Source organism: Bubalus kerabau, chromosome 1, assembly GCF_029407905.1.
Source record: "Bubalus kerabau isolate K-KA32 ecotype Philippines breed swamp buffalo chromosome 1, PCC_UOA_SB_1v2, whole genome shotgun sequence".
NCBI classification, from domain to species: Eukaryota; Metazoa; Chordata; class Mammalia; order Artiodactyla; family Bovidae; genus Bubalus; species Bubalus kerabau.
The window spans coordinates 98,583,702-98,607,842 of NC_073624.1; the positions used below are offsets into that span (position 1 = coordinate 98,583,702).

Below are 24,141 nucleotides of genomic sequence, written 5' to 3' on the forward strand. Positions count from 1 at the left end.
ATAGTAATTGGAAAACAACCAGAAAAGCAAAAGGGAAAATACCAGAAAGGGATTCCAGCGGCACTTATGTACAGCTATTATTGCTTACAGATGACAGTACCCATCTGCGATGGTTAATCTGATGTGTCATATTGATAGGACTAAGGGATGCCCAGAGAGCTAGTAAAACGTTACTGCTGGGTGTGTCTGTGAGGCTGTTTCTGGAAGAGGTTAGCATTTGAATCCAGAGACTAAGTGAAGAAGATGGCCCTCGCCAATCCAAGTGGGCATTTTTCAAAACATAGAGAGTCAAAATAGACAGAGGAAGGGTGACTCTGCTCTCTCCTGAGCTAGGATGTCTGCCTTCTCCTGTCCTCACATAGCAGAGCTCCTGCTACTTGGGCCCTTGAACTCAGATCGGGACTCACACCATTGGTTCCCCTGGTTCTCTGGTCTTCAGCTTTGAGCACGAGCTACACCATCAGCTTTCCTGAGCCTCAAAGCTTACAGAAGGCAGATCATGGGACTTCTCAGCCTCCATAGTCACATGAGCCATTCTTTTATAATCAATCAATCCACCTCCCTGCCTGTCTCTACACACACACACACACACACTATTGGTTCCACTTCAGGGAACCAATATATATCCTTTCATTTACTAAGTAACTGCTGTTTGCACAGTATTATATTATATGTATAGGTGTGGTGCTAGTGGTAAAGAATCCGCCTGCTAATGCAGAAGACTTAAGAGACATAGGTGATCCCTGGGTTGTGAAGATCCCCTAGAGGAGGGCATGACAACCCACTCCAGTATTCTAGCCTGGAAAATTCCGTGGACAGAGGAGCCTGGCAGGCTATAGTCCATGGGGTTGCAAAGAGTTGGACTCAACTGAGTGACTAACACTCACACTCCCTTAATATCTCTAAATTTATCCACCACTGCCAGTACTTTGGCTCCATCATCCATTCTCTTTTACGAGAATTATTGCGGTCACCTCCCACAATCTTTTGACTTTCATCTTGTCCCTCTTCAATTGTTCTTCTGAGAGTGATCTTTCTAAAGTTCAAGTCTTATTACATAATTGCCCTGCTTAAAGTTTCTCAACAGCACCTCATTACCCTCAAGCTAACATCCAAACTTATTATCAAGGTTCTTAAGTCACTCTGCACTCTGAATGGCACTTAGATTTCCAGCTGAATCTCTCAATTCCCATACCTTCACCTCAACTTTTCTGGCAATGGCCCCTCACACCATGCCCATATTGACTCTTTGCTGTTTCCTGAAAACACTGCTTGCTCTTGATCTCAAGCTTTCAGAAGAGCTGGTTTCTCTTAAAACTCTTTGTGGAGTACCTCACACAGCCAGCCTAGATGGCCTTTCTCCAGGAAGCTTTCCCTGATGTCCCCTCCCCTAGATCAATGTTTAGGTCTCTTCTAAGATGCTTTTGATGTGGTGTTGGAGAAGACTCTTGGGAATCCCTTGGGCTTCAAGGAGATCCAACCAGTCCATTCTGAAGGAGATCAGCCCTGGGATTTCTTTGGAAGGAATGATGCTAAAGCTGAAACTCCAGTACTTTGGCCACCTCATGCCAACAGTTGACTCATTGGAAAAGACTGTGATGCTGGGAGGGATTGGGGGCAGGAGGAGAAGGGGACGACAGAGGATGAGATGGCTGGATGGCATCACTGACTCGATGCACGTGAATTAAGGTGAACTCCAGGAGTTGGTGATGGACAGGGAGGCCTGGCGTGCTGCGATTCATGGGGTCGCAAAGAGTCGGACACAACTGAACTGCACTGAAGAACATCTTATCACAGCCTACCTACCCCAGTTCTAGCATGTGTCTTGCTGTCTGGTGATGGAAATTCACTGTGCCTATTTCCACACTCCCTGAGGATAGGAAATGGATCTTGTTTATCTTTAGGTTCTCAGGTCCTAGAAGATTTCCTGGCACATAATAGGTACTCAGTAAGTAACTGTATATGGGTCTGACTTTGGACTTCTTTCTCTTATGGCTTCTTAAAAGAAACTGAGTAAAATAATCAAAGAATATTGAAAATAACTGTCTTTTACATCAAGTCTTCTTAGCGGGTGGTTCCCTTCACCTATCCTCACTTCTTTGCCCCAAATAAAAATAACCCTGATCAAAATGTTAATAGCTAACTTGCTGAGCACTTGAAGGTGTGCCAGGCACTTCACGATACCCTCTACATGTAGAAAGCATTTAATGCTTATAACAACTCTACAGGCGGGCATTATCCCTGACCTCATTTTATAGACGACAAAGCTGAAGAACAGAGTCACTTGTTCAAGATCACCAATCCAGTGATTGGTAGAAAACAGATAACTAGTCATAATCCCAATGAAACTAAGTAGGTAGAAAACATACCTTATTTTTGAGAGGGTTTAAGAACCCTTAACTGCCTATAATGACCTTCTGGCTGTTTTTGGACTGTGAATGAAATGCTGGGGAACCTGCACTTTGGAGCCTTTTTGGTGTCTTGATTTCCCCTGCTGTGTGAATTTTACAGTGAGGAGGTTCCAGAGGATTAGACCCGATAGTGCTGTTCAGAACAGGCAGGTGAAAACATATCCCTAAGGCCAGCAGGCTGATAAATCCTGCTGCCACTGCTGTTTCACACCAGTCTTGGCTCATTTTGTTCCATTTGCCTCAATCCCCTGTCCTGTAGAAATCTACTTAGGCACAGCTGGAATTCTCTCTCTCCTCCCATCACTTTCTGCCCCATGAGACCTCCATCCCTGATCATAATAGGAAGCCCTATTTATAAAGCTATCAAACCAAGCCTTTTGCTTCTAATCAATGCATTTAATCTTCAAAACTACCCTATGGAAGTAAGATGACCCCAGTTTAGAGACAGGGAAACAGAACCTCTGAGAAGTGAAGTAAGTTATACAAGATCTGTGTTAATTCCTATAGACCAGTGGTCAACAAGGAACCATAAGCCTAGTGTCTTAAAACAATACCAATTTATTTATTCTTATAGACCTGGAGGTCACAAGTCCAAAACCAATGTCACTGGGCTGAAGTCACAGTGTTGGCCAGCTTCCTCCTTCTGGAGCCTCTCCAGTTTCTAGAGGCTGTCACAGTCTCGGATCCCTGCCTCACACCCTTCCAACCTCTGCTTCTGTCATCACATCTCCTACTCTGACTTTCATCCCCCTGCCTTCCTTTGTAGCACCTTGTGATTATATCAGAGCCACCCAGATAATTCAGGATAATCTCTTCCTCTCAAGATCTTCAACTTAATTACACTGGTAAAGTCCCCCTTTTTCTGTTAATGGTAACATATTTATTGGTTACAGGACTAGGATATGGTGCTTTTGGGGGATCTATTATTCACCTACCACAACATCATAAAGCATAACTGCAATATCCACTACTGAGCTCTCATCCTTCCAAAGTGAGTGAAACCCTCTAAGCCTGCTCTCTATTACCTACTATGTCCTAGGTTTGAGGGGACCACCTATTTCTGTCTCCACCTCTCCTGTGGAGATTCTCACTGCTGGCTACATATTAGAATCATCTAAAGAACTCTTAAAATCTACCTAAGCCAGGATCCACCCCAGATCAATTAAAATCAGAAATTCTGGCCGTGGGGCTTAAGCATTTGGCAGGTTAGTGCTGCCTCTCTAGGTCACTCTAGTACACAGTGGCCTTTGAGAACCACCATACCAGAGAGAATCATGGAAGATTCTCAGAGCATGAGGCTACCTGAGTCCAAGATGGAAAGCTTACCTATAAAGATAAGTGGCAAAAAAATGAACTTTTTAGTGATTTATCCCTGGTTTAGTATACTTGCTTGTGCCGCGTCTTAGGCACATGACCTTGTGCAAGTTACTTCATGTCTATGACCTCAGTTGGCATTTTTTTGGTTATTTTTGTCTGTTTCAGATAATAACATTCAGCTCCCAAGGGTGCTTGAGACCATGAGTGAGAAGCCTTTAGCTGTGTGCCTGGGCTTGCCTGCCAGATGGCACAGCGGTCAAGATTTCACCTGCTAATGTAGGAGACACAGGAGACTTAGGTTCAATCCCTGGATCGGAAAGATCCCTGGAGTAGGAAATGGCAACCCACTCTAGCGCTCTTGCTGGGATAACTCTATGTTCAGAGGAGCCTGGCAGGCTACAGTCCATGGAGTCAGACGAGGAGTCAGACAAGACTGAGCACATGTGCAGGCATGCATCCATCGCTGTGCATATAGGTCTCCAGTAGAGGGCAGTGTAGTCTTCTCGCAACCAACTCCCGCGGAGGCTGGCGAACAGAGGTCACTGAACTTCCCCTAATAACAGCATTCCCTTGCCTCTAATTTTCCAGCTCAGAGAAAACTGAATTTGCCTACTCCTCTGTTATGTCTGACTGTCATTTCCTTCTTAATGTTTTCATCCATCTTCAGTTCTGGGGCCTTCCTGTGCCTTCAGATGGTGCTGAGCCCTGGGGACAGCAAGGAAAGCCTTCTCTGATCTCCCAGTCTGCTTTCAGAAGGTCAGGATGTTACTGGGTTTTCTGGTTGATGTCAAGCCATCCAGCTGTACACTGAAAAGAGTGATTATCCGCCCTTAGAAGGAAATCGCTCAGAGAATGTGGTCGGGGGTGGAGAGAATTTTCCTTTGGCCTGAGGATACAATGGTAGGTCTAAAACACGGCTGTGGTGGAGAAATGTTTTTCATGGAAAGAGTTCCCAGGGATGGAGGAAAGTAGCCAAACTGCTTCCTATTAAGGATTTGCTAAAGCTGATAGTTCTCTGTGCCTCTTTCCCCCTCCTTTGCTTTTGCTAGTTCTTGGAGGTATGAGGAAGGGCAAACGAGATGGAGATGATTCAGCTGCTGGAATTGAGCATGTTTGGCCCGGGCTGCTCTGCCCCTGACCGCTGTGTGGGGTTAATAGCGTTAATGGAAAGTGTTCCGGATCGAGCGAGGGAGCAGGGCCCTGGCAGGGTCACTTTCCATTAGGGACTGCCAAGGCTGATGTCACCAGGACTTGCATTTTGCTGTCTGCCTCTCATTCTTTTAGGTGCAGAATGATGGAATAATCCGACTGGGCTGGTTTTGCCAAGGTTTGTTTCTCATCTTTCACTCAGGTAATATCTTATGTTCACAAAGCCTATTGTCTTACCCAATTTGGTTTTTAAAGGTGATTTCCATGTCCCAGCCCATGTGAATGAGTCAGCAGGCATTGAGCAAGCACCCCCTGGGATTGAATATTGTGCTAGGTTTTGGGGGGCGGGGTGATGCGGGGAAACCAAGGACACCAGGCGTGGTACCTGCCACTGAACCCAGTTGGGTATCAAAGGCTCACATGCACAGAATAACATGAGGAAGATGACTGGTCGGCGCCCTCGGAGCTGTGGGAGGTCAGAGGCATCTCCTGTGGCCTGGGAAGACAGCGTGGAGGAGGTGAGCCCTGAGGAGGATGGGGAGGGCTCAGATGGAGAGGAGGGCATTCCTGATGAGGGGGCAACGAGGGCAGGGGACCCACGGTGGGTCCATGGGAACTGTGAAAATAATAAAAGCAATAATGTAAGCCAGCTGTCTGCTGGAGGATCCTGGCTCCCGGTATCTAGATGACCTCAACACAGCACAACATACGTCCCTGCCTTTTCCAAGGTTCTTGTGTGTTCTGAGTGAAGGGATGTTGGCTTCCTCAGGTCTTCCAGGATCTGGGCTCTGTTCTGATCGGCAGCTTATTGGTTTCTCATGTCTAGGGGCCAAAGTAATGCCCAGTGATTGGATAGCCAAGAGCTGCCTCTTTGCACAGATAGTGCTTGGCTGTGCGTGTCCGTGTGTGTCCGTGTGTGTGTGTATGTGTGTGGTATCTTTGGAAAGAATTTCACATGGGACCACAGGATCACAGAAGCAAGGTCCTACCACACAAGGAACAAATCCCCAAGGATGCTGGTCATCCTCACAACTCCCACACCACCCCCCTTCCTCTCCCACACGCTCAATTGATTCCAGATAGATTCTGGAGCATCTGTGTGTCCACAAAGCTTCTTGTCTCCTGAGTAGATGGAGAAATGCCCAGCTGAAAACTCTGGGGTTGGCCACTGAGCTGATGGGCCTCTTTACTGTCTGGTTAGGAGCTCGCAGGCTGAGGGTTAAGAAACTCCCCGTGCTTGTCTGGCTTTTGGAGGATATCTGGATCCTGCCAAGTCAATGTGTAGCAAAAACTTCAGGGCCTGCTTTCAAGAGGACAGGCTGTGCTCTGGGCACCCGCCCAGATCAACACGCAGGTGTGATGGCTAATCTGGCCGTGGTGGTGGAATGGCTGTGGGAGGTGAGCCCAGTTCTGAAATGCTGGCATGAAAGCAGTAAGTCCTCAATTTTGTGGCACTTAGCAAAGTACCAAGAAAAGCCAAGGCTGAGAGTTCTGGGGGCACAAGAAGGAACACATGGAAAGAACATTGGAAATTCATCTTTAGAAAAATGGCTCCATGTTAAAAAATGTCCCTTCAGAAGGGAAACGTGTAACAATTCACATTGCCTCTTTAAAATTCTGACAAGTGGCCTTAACAGCTATTTGAAATGGAACACTATGTACCACCCATTGGGAAGATTCAAATGTGATGAATAAAATCCATCATTTATATTATAGGTTAGCACCTAGCTGAATACCAAGAATCTCCCAGCACTTGATTATCCCTTATCCTTTATTCTATTCCATCAAAGTTAAGTCCTGGACCAAGAGATCTAAGCTTTAATGTGTTTAAGAATTGCTTGGTGCTGAGTGGGGGCAGGGGGCAGAGTGGGAGGAGAGCAAGCTTGGGCCTGACTGGGCCCCAGAATTCAGCATTTTATTAAGCAACCCTAATGAAGGTGATTTGGGAAACAGCAGAAAATGATTTGGGATTATTATGGCTTATGCATTTGATTTAATCAATACTGTCATTCATGAGTGGCATCTTTCATTCACCTACCCTCTTTCATTTGATCCTCCATGCGGTGCAGGGGCAGATGATGTCATTCTCATTTCATGGTCAAAGACTCCAAAACTCAGAGAGGCTGCGACCTGTGACTGACAGCTGGTCTACACCCGGGGCCAAGACTCCTGGCACAGTGCTCATCCTGCTCACCCCTCTCACCGCCTGCAAGCCCCACGTGACCCGCTGTGTGATGCTGCCAACACTTCTTCTTGCCTCCTTGTCTATGCACGAAATTAGGGGAGGAGGGAGAGGCTAAGGTTCTCCGCTCTGTTATTCTTGGACCAAGTCTTTGGTCAGAGGGAGGCAGTGCTTGATAAATGTTAAAATGCCTCATCAGTTCAGCCCAATGCCCTAAGCCAGGGGAGAAGAGGCTACAACATGTTGTTTCTGCTTGAAAGAGGGTAATACTGAGTGAAAGTCACCAAAGGGCTGCCCTCTAATCCCCACGCACACACATAACCAGTGCCCCAAACCCAGAACTGCTCAGGACTCTCAGAAAAGAGTTTGTTGAAGAAAACACTTCTTCAATGAGATTGAGTATAATGAAAATGCTTGAAAATGGAATGCAACTCCCAAGAATGATCAATTGACCAGAAGCTGACCAGAAATGGAAAAAAGAGAACTCGGGAAAGAACACACAGGATTGGGAACAAAGGGCCGTGCTCCAATTCCTGCTGTATTGCAAAAATGATAACAGATACCACCAGCGACCAGTTCCTGGGTGGCAGGGGCTGCAGTTCTCACAATAAGACATCCATCAGATGTCAGCATCTCCACTTCACAGGTGGGGAAACTGAGGCTCAAAGATGCTAAAGGCCTTGACCTAGGTCACCCTGCTCATGAGTACCAGAAACACAGTTCTAACCCAGGCCCAGCGGCTCCCAAGCCTGAGCCCTGGAACTGCAATCTCTATGAGGCCTTGACTGTGAGATGCAAATGAGATAATTATCATGAATGTGTCATGTAAACCACGGAAATTTTGGCTCAGGTCCCAAACTTGGGAGCAATCTGTGCTCCTCTCTTTCTCTCATCTATCATGTCTAATCCTTTGGCACATCCTGTTGACTCTATCTCAAAATTTATCCCTGATCCCACCAATTCCCTCCTTTGCTATCACTGTGTCTACTCGTCCATCTTCCCTGGCTTGGATAATTGCTATAACCTCCTGGCTGGTCTCTCAGCCTCACCCTTGGTCCCCAAGTCTTTTCACAACATAGTGGCCAGAGTGATTCTGTTAAAATATAGGTCAGCACTCACTTAGAAATATGTATAGATACTGAAGTACTATGATGTACACCTGAAACTGATATGATATTGTGTATCAGTTTAGTGTGTGTGTGCTCAGTCCACTCAGTCGTGTCTTGACTCTTTGTGACCTCACGGACTGCAGCCCACCAGACTCCTCTGTCCATGAGATTCTCCAGGCAAAATTCTGCAGTGGGTTGCCATTTCCTCCTCTAGGGGATCTTCCCACCCCCGGGATCGAACCCCGTGTCTCTAGCATCTCCTGCATCGGCCAGCAAATTCTTTACCACTGCACCACCTGGCTTATGCTTCAATAAAAAAACAAATTATAGGTTATTTCTCTGCTCAAAACCTGCAATAACACACCATTTCATTGAGAATAAGAGTCAGGTGTCTCTAGTGGCCCAAGTCCTATGGATTTATCCTCTTAGCCTCCTACTTGATACTCCCCTTCCTTCTTGGATCTCATCTTCCCCTCACCTGCTCTGCTCCAGCCCACTGATCCCACAGGCACTCACCTACCTCAGGGCCTTTACACTTACCATACTACCTAGAGGGCTTGCCTACTGGCGCTGGTATACAGAACCCCCCTGCCAATGCAGGTAGACATAAGAGACACAGGTTCGATCCCCAGGTCGGGAAGATCCCCTGGAGGAGGGCATAGCAATCCACTCCAGTATTCTTGCCTGGAGAATCCCATGGACAGAGGAGCCTGGTCGGCTATAGAGTCAGACACGACCGAAACAACTTAACATGCACACACACATACACACACACACGTATTACCTAGAATATCCTTCTGCTCCACCAAACCCACATGGTTTCACCCCTCCCCACTTCAGATCTTTGCTCAAATATCTCCACCTCAGGGAAGTCAATCACCCTATTTAAAACTTCACACCCCTCATAATACTGCCTACTCCCTATTTTATTTTTCCATATCTGATATCCCCTATGTGTTTTTAAAACTGTGACAAAATAAATGTACCATCTCAACCACGTCTAAGTGTACAGATAAATGGCGTTAAGTAACTTCGCAGTGTTGTGCAGCTCTCACTATACATCTCCCGAACTCTTTTCATCTTGCAAAACGGAAACTGTCCCCATTAAACAATAACTTCCCATCCCCCACCCCCACCAGCCTCTGACCACCCTTCCCTTTTTTTTTGTCTCTGTGAATTGGACTTCTCTAGGTACCTCCTATAAAATCATATAAGTGGAATCATATTAGATTCGCCTTTTTGTGAACTGAACTGATTTCATTTAGCCTAATGTCCTCAAAGATCACCCTTGTTGTAGCGTATGTCAGAACTCACTTCCTTTTCAAGGCTGAATAATATTCCACTGTGTGGATTTACGACATTAAAATGAGACTTAATGGTGAATAAAGAGATAGCAATGCCAGCCACTGTTCATGGACCAGGTGCCAAGCACGGTGATAGAGCATCCCACCAAACGCCTGTGGTACTCTCAGATTGGTGTTGTTAGTCACTAAATCGTGTCCAACTCTTTGCAACCCCATGGACTGTGGCCTTCCAGGCTCCTCTGTCCATGGGATTCTCCAGGTAAGAATACTAGAGTGAGTTGCCATTCTCTTCTCTAGGGGATCTTCCTGACCCAGGGATCGAACCCAAGTCTCCTGCATTGGCAGGCGGATTCTTTACCACTGAGCCACCAGGGAAGCCCACTCTCATTTTACAATTTATGTGAACAGTAGTATCCTGGAATTATGGAAAGATCCCAAAATGTAATTTGAGTAACTGGACAGAGATTATACTAAGCTCACTATAATTTTAACATTGATTATATTTTATTAATATAAAATTTGGTCATTCATCAGTTCGGTTCAGTTGCTCAGTTGTGTCCAACTCTGCAACCCCATGGACTGCAGCATGCCAGGCCTCCCTGTCCATCGCCAACTCCTGGAGTTCACTCAAACTCATGTCCATTGAGTCAGTGATGCCATCCAACCATCTCATCCTCTGTCATCCCCTTCTCCTCCCACCTTCAATCTTTCTTAGCATCAGGGGCTTTTCCAATGAGTTAGTTCTTCCCATTAGGTGGTCAAAGTATTGGAGTTTCAGTTTCAGCATCAGTCCTTCCAATGAATATTCAGGACTGATTTCCTTTAGGATGAACTGGTTGGATCTCCTTGCAGTTCAAGGGATTCTCAAGAGTCTTATCCAACACCACAGTTCAAAAGCATCAATTCTTCAGCACTCAGCTTTCTTTATGGTCCAACTCTCACATCCATACATGACTACTGGAAAAACCATAGCCTTAACTAGACGGACCTTTGTTGACAAAGTAATGTCTCTGATTTTTTTTTTTTTTTTTTGTCTCTGCTTTTTAATATGCTGTCTAGGTTGGTCGTAACTTTTCTTCCAAAGAGTAAGTGTGTTTTAATTTCACGGCTGCAGTCACCATCTGCAGTGATTTTGGAGCCCCCCACCCCCACCCCTGCAAATAAAAGTCTGTCATTGTTTTCATTGTTTCCCCATCTATTTGCCATGAAGTGATGGGACCAGATACCATGATCTTCATTTCCTGAATATTGAGTTTTAAGCCAACTTTTTCACTCTCCTCTTTCACTTTCATCAAAAGTTTCTTTAGTTCTTTCCTTTCTGCGATGAGGGTGGCGTCATCTGCATATCTGAGGTTACTGATATTTCTTCTGGCGATCTTGATTCCAGCTTGTGCTTCATCCAGCCCAGCATGTCTCATGATGTACTCTGCATATAAGTTAAATAAGCAGGGTGACAATATACAGCCTTGATGTACTCTTTTTCCTATTTGGAACCAGTCTATTGTTCCATGTCCACTTCTAACTGTTGCTTCTTGACCTGCATACAGATTTCTCAAGAGGCAGGTCAAATGGTCTGTATTCCCATCTCTTTAAGAATTTTCCACAGTTTGTTGTGATCCACACAGTCAAAGGCTTTGGCATAGTCAATAAAGTAGTCATCACAGTCAACAAGAGTCAGAAATGCCGTACTTGGATGCAGTCTCAAAAATGACACAATGATCTCTGTTCGTTTCCAAGGCAAACTATTCAATATTACAGTAATCCAAGTCTATGCTCTGACTAGTAATGCTGAAAAAGCTGAAGTTGAATGGTTCTATGAAGACCTACATGACCTTCTAGAACTAACACCCAAAAAAGATGTCCTTTTCATTATAGGGGACCAGAATGCAAAAGTAGGAAGTCAAGAAATACCTGGAGTAACAGGCAAATTTGGCCTTGGAGTACAAAATTGAGCAGGGCAAAGGCTAATAGAGCTTTGCCAAGAGAATGCACTGGTCATAGCAAACACCCTCTTCCAACAACACAAGAGAAGACTCTACACATGGACATCACCAGATGGTCAATACCAAAATCACATTGATTATATTCTTTGCAGCCAAAGATGATGAAGCTCTATACAGTCAGAAAAACAAGACTGGGAGCTGACTGTGGCTCAGATCATGAACTCCTTATTGCCAAATTCAGACTTAAAGTGTAGAAAGTAGGGAAAACTACTAGACCATTCAGGTATGACCTAAATCAAATCTCTTACGATTATACTGTGGAAGTGAGAAATAGATTTAAGGGGCTAGATCTGATAGATAGAGTGCCTGAAGAACTATGGATGAAGGTTCGTGACATTGTACAGGAGGCAGGGATCAGGACCATTTCCAAGGAAAAGAAATGCAAAAAGACAGAATGGTTGTTTGAGGAGGCCTTACAAATAGCTGTGAAAAGAAGAGAATGGAAAGGCAAAGGAGAAAAGGAAAGATATACCCATGAGCTAATAGTTTTTACAGTTTTAAAGCATTGTTAAAAAAAAAAAAACTCTCAACTCTCCCACCCCAAAAAAAGAGGAAGTAGAAGAATATGCAACCGAGATTGTATATTGAATGCAATGCCCAAAAGATATTTACTATCTGCCTGTTTACTAAACACAATTTCCCCATCAGCTACACACCCTTTCTCAGGGAGAGTACTGCCCTATAAACACTTGCTATTTCACCTCCTTTGACTCATTCTAATCCTCAGATCTCTATTTCTAAATATCCCTCAGAGATCTGATGATTGTTTTATCTTGTTGACAGCATAAGAGCGTGGGGTTTTTCCAGAGAGGCCCAAGGAGACAGACCTCCAGAACTGAGGATGAAGAATATATAATATTAAGTCTTCAACAGGCATCTGTCTCTTCTAATTGACTCTCCAGGTTCACGGAACACTTTCAGGGGCCAAAGATTTCTGGATGCCTGACCGCTTAAGAGGAGAGTGGTTTGTAAACTCAGTCTTATGACTTGTGTGCCATATTTTTGCTAAATTGGTAAACAGGCAGGCATTTCGATAACGCCCTGATTCTCTGAGATCAGATTTCTAGGAATGCAGGTCACCAAGCGCCTAGAACTCTGAAGTCAATGGAAAGGGTCTCAGGGGAAATAGTTGTACTTTACTCGAAGGGAGGACAGACAAGGACACATTCTTGGACCTTGATCTAAGCAACTGAGTCTTCATTAGGGAGATTAGCAGCAGCTAGAAATGGCGGCGGCAGAGGGAATGGGCAGCACTGCCAGAGACAGATCTGACTTCAGAGCACAGTACTCTGAGACCACGTGGTGTGGGGGCCAAACCCCGCACATCCTAGGGGACACCTGAGCGACTGAGTCACACAGAAGGATCATGCTCTCCATGAACTGGGGCACAGGGAAAACACAATAATACCTGTTGTGTATACTCTGCAATAAGAAGGCAATGTTGAAATAAACTGTAGTTCTCAGTTGCGCTCCAACTTAGAACTGGAGTCATGATGAATGAAAGACATGTTACTTATGCACATGGACATTGAAAAGGACACAACAGAATAAAACAGCCTAATGAGATATTGAAACAAACAAGAAAACTGGTATCAACAGATCTCAGTGGATCTCAGTGAAATAATGTCAGGAGATGAAACTAGGGGTTATAACATGGACATTACTGTTGGAAGGTTGTCAATGGAGCAAAATACAGTGTTTTCTATCAGAGAAAGAGGTGTTTTAGCGAAACAAGAACAGTGATTTGTTCAAGGCCACTGATTTGGTCACTAACAAAGCCCCGGTTCTCCTGTGGCCACTGGGACTTACTTGCTTTCAAATTCTCTCTCTCTCCCCTCCTCTGAATTTCTCTGTCTCTCTTCTTCCCTGCCTATTTTTGTTTTGCAGATGTTCTGACCTTATGACAGAGAACTTGGTGACAGAAGTCCAAATTCAGATCTCTCACGCCCCCACGCCAAAGCTCTCTGTTCCTCCTAGCTTTCCAATATCAATCCCACAGGCGTCCTCTGATTGGTCATTTGGGTCATGTCTACCCTTTAGCCAATTTCTGATGGCAGTCTACCAAAATTTATGCCCTCTTTTCCAAATTATAGGACTCTGTCTGGGAAGAGCAGCTCGGACTACAGTGACATTTCCCAGCCTAACCTGAATCCAGATGAGGCCACACAACTAGTTCTTATCAGAGGAATGTGAACAAAATTGTTAAGTACAACTCCCAGCCAATGGAGGTTATGAAACAGACACACCTTTCCCACCCACAGAAGGAGCTCAGAGCCTTAAGCTCCTAATCACAGGTCAGACCTTTCTGATCTTTCAGCTTCCAGCCTTAGTCACCTCAGTGTTGAAACTCAAGAGTTATCCAAAAGGCTCATGAATAACAAAGACATGCTTAATAGGAGGGGAATTCCCCCTCGGCCTCCCTCCCAGGAACCAGGGACAAAGACAAGTCAAATGCTTTGTTGTACAGCAGATGGGTTATCTATACAAAAGTGTGTGTATGCTTGTGTTTAATTAGACTCGGGTAAATTAGAGTCTCTTTGCTTTCTATTTAATCAAGTGAATTAATGCCAAGAAATGAAACCAGGATTATAAATGAGGGCATTACTGTTGGAAAGTTGTCAGTGGAGTGAATACACTGTTTTCTATCGGAGAACGAGGTGTTCTAGTGAAAGAACAATTTCTCCAGTACCCTTCTTTATATGACCAGGAAATCTTCCATCCAGGCAGGAATACATTAGAGCACTTTCATAAGGGAATGTGAACTCAACCACTAACCCAAGTGGTGTCCGAAGTATATTTATGTTCCTGTGATCCAAGCATAGGTTACTACTGATCACCACTAACATTACTGAGTGCTGTGCTAAGTACTGTATTAAGAGTTTCATGTATGTTATCTAATTTAATCTTGTAAAATAGGATTTACATGTAAAATAAGTATTATAATCATTCTCATTTTATACACTGGTAACTTACCTAAGGTCACCCAGCTAAGAAGCAGTGGAGCCTAGATTTCAATGCAGACGTCTGACTCCCGTAAGGATTGCAATATGAGCTCTGTTCCTGCCAAGAGCCTGGTTGAATGGAAATTAGAGATTTAGGAGAGAGAATTGGAGGCATGTGGTCACAGCTACTCTTCTGTGTATTTCAAGTGCTACTCTTGGGTGGAAGTTTTCATATTTGCACCATGCACATCAAAAGCTACCTTCACTAAATTGTTTTTATGTTGTTGCTTGATTTAATGACGGGTACAAGAAACAGCTTACGTTCCTCTTCTGAATTCTGGGTGAAACTGGTGGGCAGGGGACAGCTGTGCCCTCTAGATTGGCCCATGCGGAAATTTGTCTTCAGTTTTTTACAAGGTAAACATCTTCTGTTTCCCGAAGAACTGCTATAAAACTGCCTCTCGGGTATAGTTTGCATCTGCTGCTGTGTTGTTCCAAGTTTTGAACATAACTTTATGCTCTAGTAGAGCAATTCATTTACTTATTGAGGTATAGTTGACTTACAATGTAGTATTAATTTCTGCTGTACAGCAAAGTGGTTATATATATATACATGTATACCTATTCCTTTTTAAAATATTCTTTTCCATTATGGTTTATCATATGATGTTGAATATAGTTCTCTGTGCTATACAGTAGACCCTTGTTATTTATTCATTCTATATATAAAAGCGTACGTCTGCTAACTCCAACTTCCACTCCATCTCTTCACCCACCTCCTCCTTCTTGGCAACTACCCATCTGGTCTGTCCCCATGGTTCTGTTTCTGTTTCATAGACATGTTCATCTGTCTCATATCTTAGATTCCACATATTAGTAGAGCAATTATAATGACTCAAATGGTCAGGACACTTGCTCTTTTTTTTTTTTTTTAGCTTAATCCAACTTAATCTGTTTTTATTCTCATTTTATTGAAATCCCATTTTTGGTATGTTACTTAAACCCTCAAGTTTTTTTCAGTTCAGTTCAGTTGCTCAGTCATGTCTGACTCTTTGCAACCCCATGGACTGCAGCACGCCAGGCTTTCCTGTCCATCATCAACTCCCAGAACTTACTCAAATTCATGTCTATTGAGTTGGTGATACCATCCAACTATTTCATCCTTTGTTGTCCCCTTCTCTTCCCACCTTCAGTCTTTCCCAGTACCAGGGTCTTTTCAAATGTGCCAGTTCTTTGCATCAGGTGGCCAAAGTATTGGAGTTTCAGTTTCAGCATCAGTCCTTCCAATGAATATTCAGGACTGATTTCCTTTAGGATCGACTGGTTGGATCTCCTTGCTGTCCAAAGGGCTCTCAAGAGTCTTCTCAAACACCACAGTTCAAAAGCATCAATTCTTCGGCACTCAGCTTTCTTTATAGTCCAACTCTCACATCCATACACATCCATACATGACTACTGGAAAAACCATAGCTCTGACTAGACAGACTTTTGTTGGCAAAGTAATGTCTCTGCTTTTTCATATACTGTCTAGGTTGGCCACAGCTTTTCTTCCAAGGAGCAAGTGTCTTTTAATTTCATGGCTGCAGTCACCATCTGCAGTGATTTTGGAGCCCCAAAAAATAAAGTCTGTCACTGTTTCCATTGTTTCCCCATCTATTTGCCATGAAGTGATGGAACCAGATCCCAAGATTTTTGTTTTCTGAATGTTGAGTTTTAAGCCAACTTTTTCACTCTCCTCTTTCACTTTCATCAAGAGGCTCTTTAGTTCTTCGCTTTCTGTTGTAAGGGTGGTGTCATCTGCATACCTGAGGTTATTGATATTTCTTTTGGCAATCTTGATTCCAGCTTCTGTTTCTTCCAGTCCAGCATTTCTCATGATGTATTCTGCATATAAGTTAAATAAGCAGGGTGACAATATACAGCCTTGACTTACTCCTTTTCCTATTTGGAACCAGTCTGTTGTTCCATGTCCAGTTCTAACTGTTGCTTCCTGACCTGCATATAGGTTTCTCAAGAGGCAGGTCAGGTGGTCTGGTATTGCCATCTCTTTCAGAATTTTCCACAGTTTATTGCCATCCACACAGTCAAAGGCTTTGGCATAGTCAATAAAGCAGAAATAGATGTTTTTCTGGAACTCTCTTGCTTTTTCCATGATCCAATGGATGTTGGCAATTTGGTCTCTGGTTCCTCTGCCTTCTCTAAAACCAGCTTGAACATCTGGAAGTTCACGGTTCACGTATTGTTGAAGCCTGGCTTGGAGAATTTTGAGCATTACTTTACTAGCGTGTGAAATGAGTGCAATTGTGCGGTAGTTTGAGCATTCTTTGGCATTGCCTTTCTTTGGGATTGGAATGCAAACTGACCTTTTCCAGTCCTGTGGCCACTGCTGAGTTTTCCAAATTTGCTGGCATATTGAGTGCAGCACTTTCACAGCATCATCTTTCAGGATTTGAAATAGCTCCACTGGAATTCCATCACCTCCACTAGCTTTGTTCGTAGTGATGCTTTCTAAGGCCCACTTGACTTCACATTCCAGGATGTCTGGCTCTAGGTCAGTGATCACACCATCGTGATTATCTGGGTCGTGAAGATCTTTTTTGTACAGATCTTCTGTGTATTCTTGCCACCTCTTCTTAATATCTTCTGCTTCTGTTAGGTCCATACCATTTCTGTCCTTTATGGAGCCCATCTTTGCATGAAATGTTCCCTTGGTATCTGCAATTTTCTTGAAGAGATCTCTAGTCTTTCCCATTCTGTTGTTTTCCTCTATTTCTTTGCATGGGTCTCTGAGGAAGGCTTTCTTATCTCTTCTTGCTATTCTTTGGAACTCTGCATTCAGATGTTTATATATCTATCCTTTTCTCCTTTGCTTTTTGCTTCTCTTCTTTTTTGGGGCTTCCCTGGTGGCTCGGAGGTTAAAGCATCTGCCTGCAATGCGGGAGACCTGGGTTCGATCCCTGGGCTGGAACGATCCCCTGGAGAAGGAAATGGCAACCCACTCCAGTATTCTTGCCTGGAGAATCCCATAGGCGGAGGAGCCTGGTAGGCTATAGTCCATGGGGTCGCAAAGAGTCAGATCCGACTGAGCGACTTCACTCACTCAATCACTCTCTTCTTTTCACAACTATTTGTAAGGCCACCACAGTTTGGCCCCAGGTAAATAACAGGGAGGGAACGAAGCCCCTCCCATCAACAGAAAATTGGATTAAAGATTTACTGATCATGGCCCCACCCATCAGAACAACACCCAATTTCCCCCTCAGTCTCTCCCATCAGGAAGCTTCCATAAGCCTCTTATTCTTCTCCATCAGAGGGCAGACAGACTGAAAACCACAATCACAGGAAATTAACCATTCAGATAGAGTGCCTGATGAACTATGGACTGAGGTTTGTGACATTGTACTGGAGACAGGGATCCCCATGGAAAAGAAATGCAAAAAAGCAAAATGGCTGTCTGGGGAGGCCTTACAAATAGCTGTGAATAGAAGAGAAGAGAAAAGCAAAGGAGAAAAGGAAAGATATAAGCATCTGAATGCAGAGTTCCAAAGAATAGCAAGAAGAGATAAGAAAGCCTTCCTCAGAGACCCATGCAAAGAAATAGAGGAAAACAACAGAATGGGAAAGACTAGAGATCTCTTCAAGAAAATTGCAGATACCAAGGGAACATTTCATGCAAAGATGGGCTCCATAAAGGACAGAAATGGTATGGACCTAACAGAAGCAGAAGATATTAAGAAGAGGTGGCAAGAATACACAGAAGATCTGTACAAAAAAGATCTTCACGACCCAGATAATCACGATGGTGTGATCACTGACCTAGAGCCAGACATCCTGGAATGTGCAGTCAAGTGGGCCTTAGAAAGCATCACTACGAACAAAGCTAGTGGAGGTGATGGAATTCCAGTGGAGCTATTTCAAATCCTGAAAGATGATGCTGTGAAAGTGCTGCACTCAATATGCCAGCAAATTTGGAAAACTCAGCAGTGGCCACAGGACTGGAAAAGGTCAGTTTGCATTCCAATCCCAAAGAAAGGCAATGCCAAAGAATGCTCAAACTACTGCACAATTGCACTCATTTCACATGCTAGTAAAGTAATGCTCAAAATTCTCCAAGCCAGGCTTCAACAATACGTGAACCGTGAACTTCCAGATGTTCAAGCTGGTTTTAGAGAAGGCAGAGGAACCAGAGACCAAATTGCCAACATCCACTGGATCATGGAAAAAGCAAGAGAGTTCCAGAAAAACATCTATTTCTGCTTTATTGACTATGCCAAAGCCTTTGACTGTGTGGATGGCAATAAACTGTGGAAAATTCTGAAAGAGATGGCAATACCAGACCACCTGACCTGCCTCTTGAGAAACCTATATGCAGGTCAGGAAGCAACAGTTAGAACTGGACATGGAACAACAGATTGGTTCCAAATAGGAAAAGGAGTAAGTCAAGGCTGTATATTGTCACCCTGCTTATTTAACTTATATGCAGAATACATCATGAGAAATGCTGGGCTGGAAGAAGCACAAGCTGGAATCAAGATTGCTGGGAGAAATATCAATAACCTCAGATATGCAGATGACACCACTCTTATGATAGAAAGTAAAGAGGAAAGTAAAGAGCCTCTTGATGAAAGTGAAAGAGGAGAGTGAAAAAATTGGCTTAAAGCTCAATATTCAGAAAACTAAGATCATGGCATCCAGTCCCATCACTTCAGGGCAAATTGATGGGGAAACAGTGGAAACAGTGTCAGACTTTATTTTTTTGGGCTCCAAAATCACTGCAGATGGTGATTGCAGCCATGAAATTAAAAGACGCTTACTCCTTGGAAGGAAAGTTATGACCAACCTAGATAGCATATTGAAAAGCAGAGACATTACTTTGCCAATAAAGGTCCGTCTAGTCCGTCCATTTGAGTTTGAGTAAATTCTGGGAGTTGGCAATGGATAGGGAGGCCTGGCATGCTGTAGTCCCTGGGGTTGCAAAGAGTTGGACACGACTGAGCAACTGAACTGATGAATGACCAAATTTTTTATTAATAAAATATAATCAATGTTAAAATTGTAGTGAGCTTAATGTAATCTCTGTCCAATTACTCAAATTACATTTTGGGATCTTTTCATAATTCCAGGATACTACTATTCACATTAATTATTATTTGCCAAGTAAATTTGAATTAATATCAAGTACTGAAGTAGATATGCCACTTAAAGATTTCTAATTGAAAATGATCATGATGTTGGGATAATAAAAATGATGAATATTTATATATTGAATCTTTCAATAAAGATGAATGAGTGCCTTCTCTGTACCAGTGAATGAAGTTCATGTTCTGAAGGAAGAGTTGAGCCTTCCCAGGTGGTGAAAATCCACCTGCCGATGCAGAGGACATGGGTTCAACCCCTGGTCCGGGAAGATTCCACATGCCATGGAGCAACTAAGCCTGTGTGCCACATCCACTGCACCCACACTCCAGAGCTCACAAGCCGCGACTACTGAGCCCAAGTGCCTCAACTACTGAGGCCTGTGTGCTTAGAGAGTGTGTTCCACAACAAGAGAAGCCAGCACAATAAAAAGCCCGCATACAGAAATGAAGAGCAGCCCCTGCTCGCAGCAACTAGAGAAAGCCTGTGCACAGCAATGAAGACCCAGCGCAACCAAAAATAAGTAAATTTAATAAAGTAAGGGTGGCTATGGTCTGAATTTGTATCCCTCCCTCAATTCATATGCTGTAAGTCCTCAGCCCCAGTACCTCAAAATGAGACCTTATTTGGAGAATCTTACAGAGGTAATTAAGTAAAAATAAGGTCAGTAGGGTGGGCCTAACCTGATATGACTGGTGTCCTTATAAACAGGGGAAATGTGGACACAGGCCCGCATAGAGGAGAGGCAGTAGGCAGAGACACGGGGAGAAGACGGCATCTAGCGTCAAGGGGAGAGGTCTGAGGGTCGGGCACGGAATCAACCTTGCCGACACCTAAACTTTGGACTTGCAGCCTCTTGAACTGTGAGCCAATAAGAGTTCTGCTATCTAAGCCTCCCAGTCTGTGGTCCTTTTTTTTACCATAGCCAATAGCAGACTAATCCAATGGGAAGGAGCTCTAAGATGGGAAAGAAGTGAGTGATTCACGGAACAGAAAAGCATCAGGGCGTCCACCGAGTGAGCGAGAGAGACGAGCCCTGGCTGAAGATGATGTGTGTACACTATTAACTCCTTATGAACTTGAGGCTTTGCTTTCTTCCTCGAGTTCAGAACCAAGCCTGGGAATGTTGTACGGGATAAGCTACTATAAGAAAGAGACCGAAACATAAGGTGGCTGAAGTAGGGCAGAAGCTTGCTTTTCTTCCATCCAGGGGAGCGGAGGAGGGTGAGAGGTCTGGAGCTGGGAAGGTCGGATGACGGTAAGACAGAGCAGCCATTTTTGACGGCGACCTCCTTCTCTGGACCTGCAGCCGTAGCTCAGGTGACCTTCCCCAGCAGGTGACAGGAGGGGGAAGAAAGAGTGGAGGCCTGGAGCTTCTGTATTAAAACATCGCAGTTTGCAAGGCTCATGCACGGCTTCTGTCCTCAACCCACTGGCTGGAGGTCAGCCGGTGACCACACCTATTGCCACAGCACCTAGGACAAGCTATCACTTGAAGAGTCCAACTTCCAAGAGTTCCCTGCTAACTAATGCAGAGAGCTGTGTTTCTTAAAGGAAGAAAGAGTCTAGACTCCGGGGAGCAGTTTGTAGGCTCTATGCCAGCCGAACCTCAGATAGCAAGAGAGCTGGACGCATCTCACGTGCTTCCCTCAAGGCTCCAAGTCAGTCGAGGTGACATCTGAAGTGGACTGTCACTTGTCTGCTATCATCTCTCCCATGATTTCCCAAAAGGGCTCTTCTGATCCGGTGCCTGGCCAGTTCGCGGGTGCCAAGGCCTGTCTCTCTGATTCCCAGCTCTGAAAAAAATCTCCGCACCTCATCCGCAGGAACCCCTGCCTGGTCATCGTGTTTTCTGCCATTAGGGCCTCGTCTTGTATCCTTCATGCTTATGAGCTGCCTGGGGCAGGCAGTTTATGTGTCTGGCACGCTCTGTGACTCTCCAGTGGCCTGAACCTTTACTGCCTGTCAGAAGCATTTATTAATATTGCTGCTAATAATAGTACGGAGCAGGGGCAGACTGGCTTGAACACGTCAGAAGGCAGTGTTTCCCGTTACTGTGCTTTCATTGTTTGCTGGAACATGACCGGCAGGGTAGATTCAGACTTGCCTTTTCTCTTACTCAGGTTACGGATCCCATTACTAGAAGTCTTGCTCTGCTGGCATCTGTAGAAAACACGTAGCACATACAGGCCGTAGGGTATTCTCATGCTCCGTTTATGCAGGCTGAAATGGAAAATTTGGTGTCTGTGAAAGATAAAAGTTCCAACTCCGTAGCCTGAGGTTGTCTTGAAGAGAGGTGGGCATGAAAGCTGAGTACGGGCTGAATCTTGCCTGTCTTCTTGGTTGAAAAATGGAAAAGGACAGGCAGGGAAAGCCAAGTTACCTGCCTTTAGATCTGTATGCCTATTGCTCATTCTTTAAAACGTTTCTCTGTCCAGGACTGTATAAATTGATAAACTTATTGAATCCAGGTTTATGTCAAAAACTATGCAGGGAGCTTTCTATGAATTTCTCTTTTTGAACCTCCCAGCAGCTCACTGCTGTAGACACTGTCAGTTGCTAGCTCACCCTTCAGGCCAGCAGAATCCATTTCATATCACAGAGGTAGAAAAGGTGGGTTCTCGGGACTTCCTTGGTGTCCAGTGGCTACGTATCTGCTTTGCAATGCCGGGGACATGGGTTCGATTCATGGTCGGAGAACTAAGATCCTACATGCTACGGAGCAACTAAGCCTGCAGTCCTTAATAGAGAGTCCATGTACCGAAACTGAAGATCCCCCTGCTGCTGCTGCTGCTAAGTCGCGTCAGTCGTGTCTGACTCTGGACGACCCCATAGACGGCAGCCCACCAGGCTCCCCCATCCCTGGGATTCTCCAGGCAAGAGTACTGGAGTGGGGTGCCATTGCCTTCTCTGGAAGATCCCCCAGGAAGTGACAAAGATCCCAAGTGCCACAACTAAGACCTGAAGCAGCCAAATAAGTAAACAAATTTTAAAAAAGAAAGAAAAAAAAAATGTAGGCCCTTACTTTTACACGTGCCCTTACAGCTCTGGCAATAGTCATGTGACCCAATATTGAACAATTAAACTGATAACAGGGGAACTCCACTGGAGGAATTCTGGGCAAGACAAAATCTATGTGAGAAAAGAGGTAAGAGGAAAAACTGCATCTCCTTCTTCTTTGAAAGTGTTTTTGTTAAGACATGATGTATGGAGCCTTGGCAGCCATTTTGTAATAATGAGGGAGAGAGTGCCAAGAGATCCTCAGAGAAGCCCTGACATGGTCGAAACACTGATCTTGCTTGGAAGCATCCTCCTCTAGATCACTTGTTATGTGAAACAATTAAGTCCTTTTAATACAAGCCCATAACACCTGAATCCTCCACTATGTGCAGTGGCTGCTGCTGCTGTTAAGTCGACTCAGTCGTGTTCGACTCTGTGTGACCACCAGGCTCCCCCATCCCTGGGATTCTCCAGGCAAGAACACTGGAGTGGGTTGCCATTTCCTTCTCCAATGCATGAAAGTGAAAAGTGAGTGTGCAGTTGGGAGCATCCTAATGTATCTCTGCTCCCTTCCATTTCCTTTCATTACCCTCTCCTTGGGAAAGAATCAGGGAACTCTCTCCACCTGCTCAGTGGTGCCCACAATTCTTTAAATGGGAGACAAGGCCTTGTATTTCTAGGATGACCTTAGGTCTGGTTTGCCCAGGATCCTTCTAGGACGGTGCTGGTTTATTCCTATGGTTCTGGCGTAATTTTAAGGGATGCTAAAAATACTCCTGGATGGATGAGGAACTCTCTGGCCACTTGATTCCTTTTTCAGAGAGAAAAATCTGAAAGGTGAGTCTCACTGCAAGAGGAGAACCCAGCCTTCAAGTCACAGTGAGGGGCAAATGGCTAGGGTTCCGGGAGAGTGTAGGAGAGCGCACGTGGGGTGGGAGGACCTCTGTAGGGCAGGGAAAGGCCCAGGAATGAGAAACAGGGTGCTCTAGTGGCGGACTCATCCATCCCCTAGGTTCAGTGACCTACTCTGCTTCTGAGAGATACAAGGCCTTTGTCGCTGTGGTTTTGTCCTTTCTCTGCTTTCTCTCCTTTCACAGGGTCCCAATCTACCTTCCACCACTACTCCTGGGCTTATTGGAACACACTCCTTGTCCAAAAGTCTCAAACTCTTGCCCAGATAACGCCTTGCTTTCCTGACATCTTTCCAAGATCTCCACAAGATCAACAAAGATGCTGTGTGAAGTGATAGTCATTCTCATTCATGCTATTTCAAGTCTATTTTTTCCCCAGACTGACCCCTCAAAAACTCGAAGTTATTTGGAGCACATCCCACCTCTACTCCTTCCTTTTTATGGACACTCCGTGAACATGAGTAACTGAAAATCAGGCCTGCCTCCGCCCCTTCTCCCATCAGTGGGTGATGCTTTACCTGCCTCCTGTGCTAATAAAAACAAGTCACAAGTAGGGTGATTTATCTATCCTAGCAACACATGTTTAAATGCATAAATTAGTCTTGATTTAAATTATACAGGCTTATTATCTGTGAGAAAACTGGGCTGCCCCATAAGCCTATTAGAATGATGAGTAG

At 44.5% G+C, this 24,141-nt stretch overlaps 1 protein-coding gene across 2 annotated transcripts in view; it reads right to left on the reverse strand.

The window, feature by feature from the left end:
- The window catches only part of PLXNC1 (plexin C1), a 332,800-nt gene that overhangs the window by 216,503 nt on the left and 92,156 nt on the right, over positions 1-24,141 (reverse strand). For both annotated transcript variants that reach the window (XM_055585371.1, XM_055585362.1), the window contains exon 2: positions 14,449-14,546. The gene's annotated coding sequence lies outside the window, so the exon portion shown is untranslated. The remainder of the gene's footprint in view (positions 1-14,448; positions 14,547-24,141) is intronic.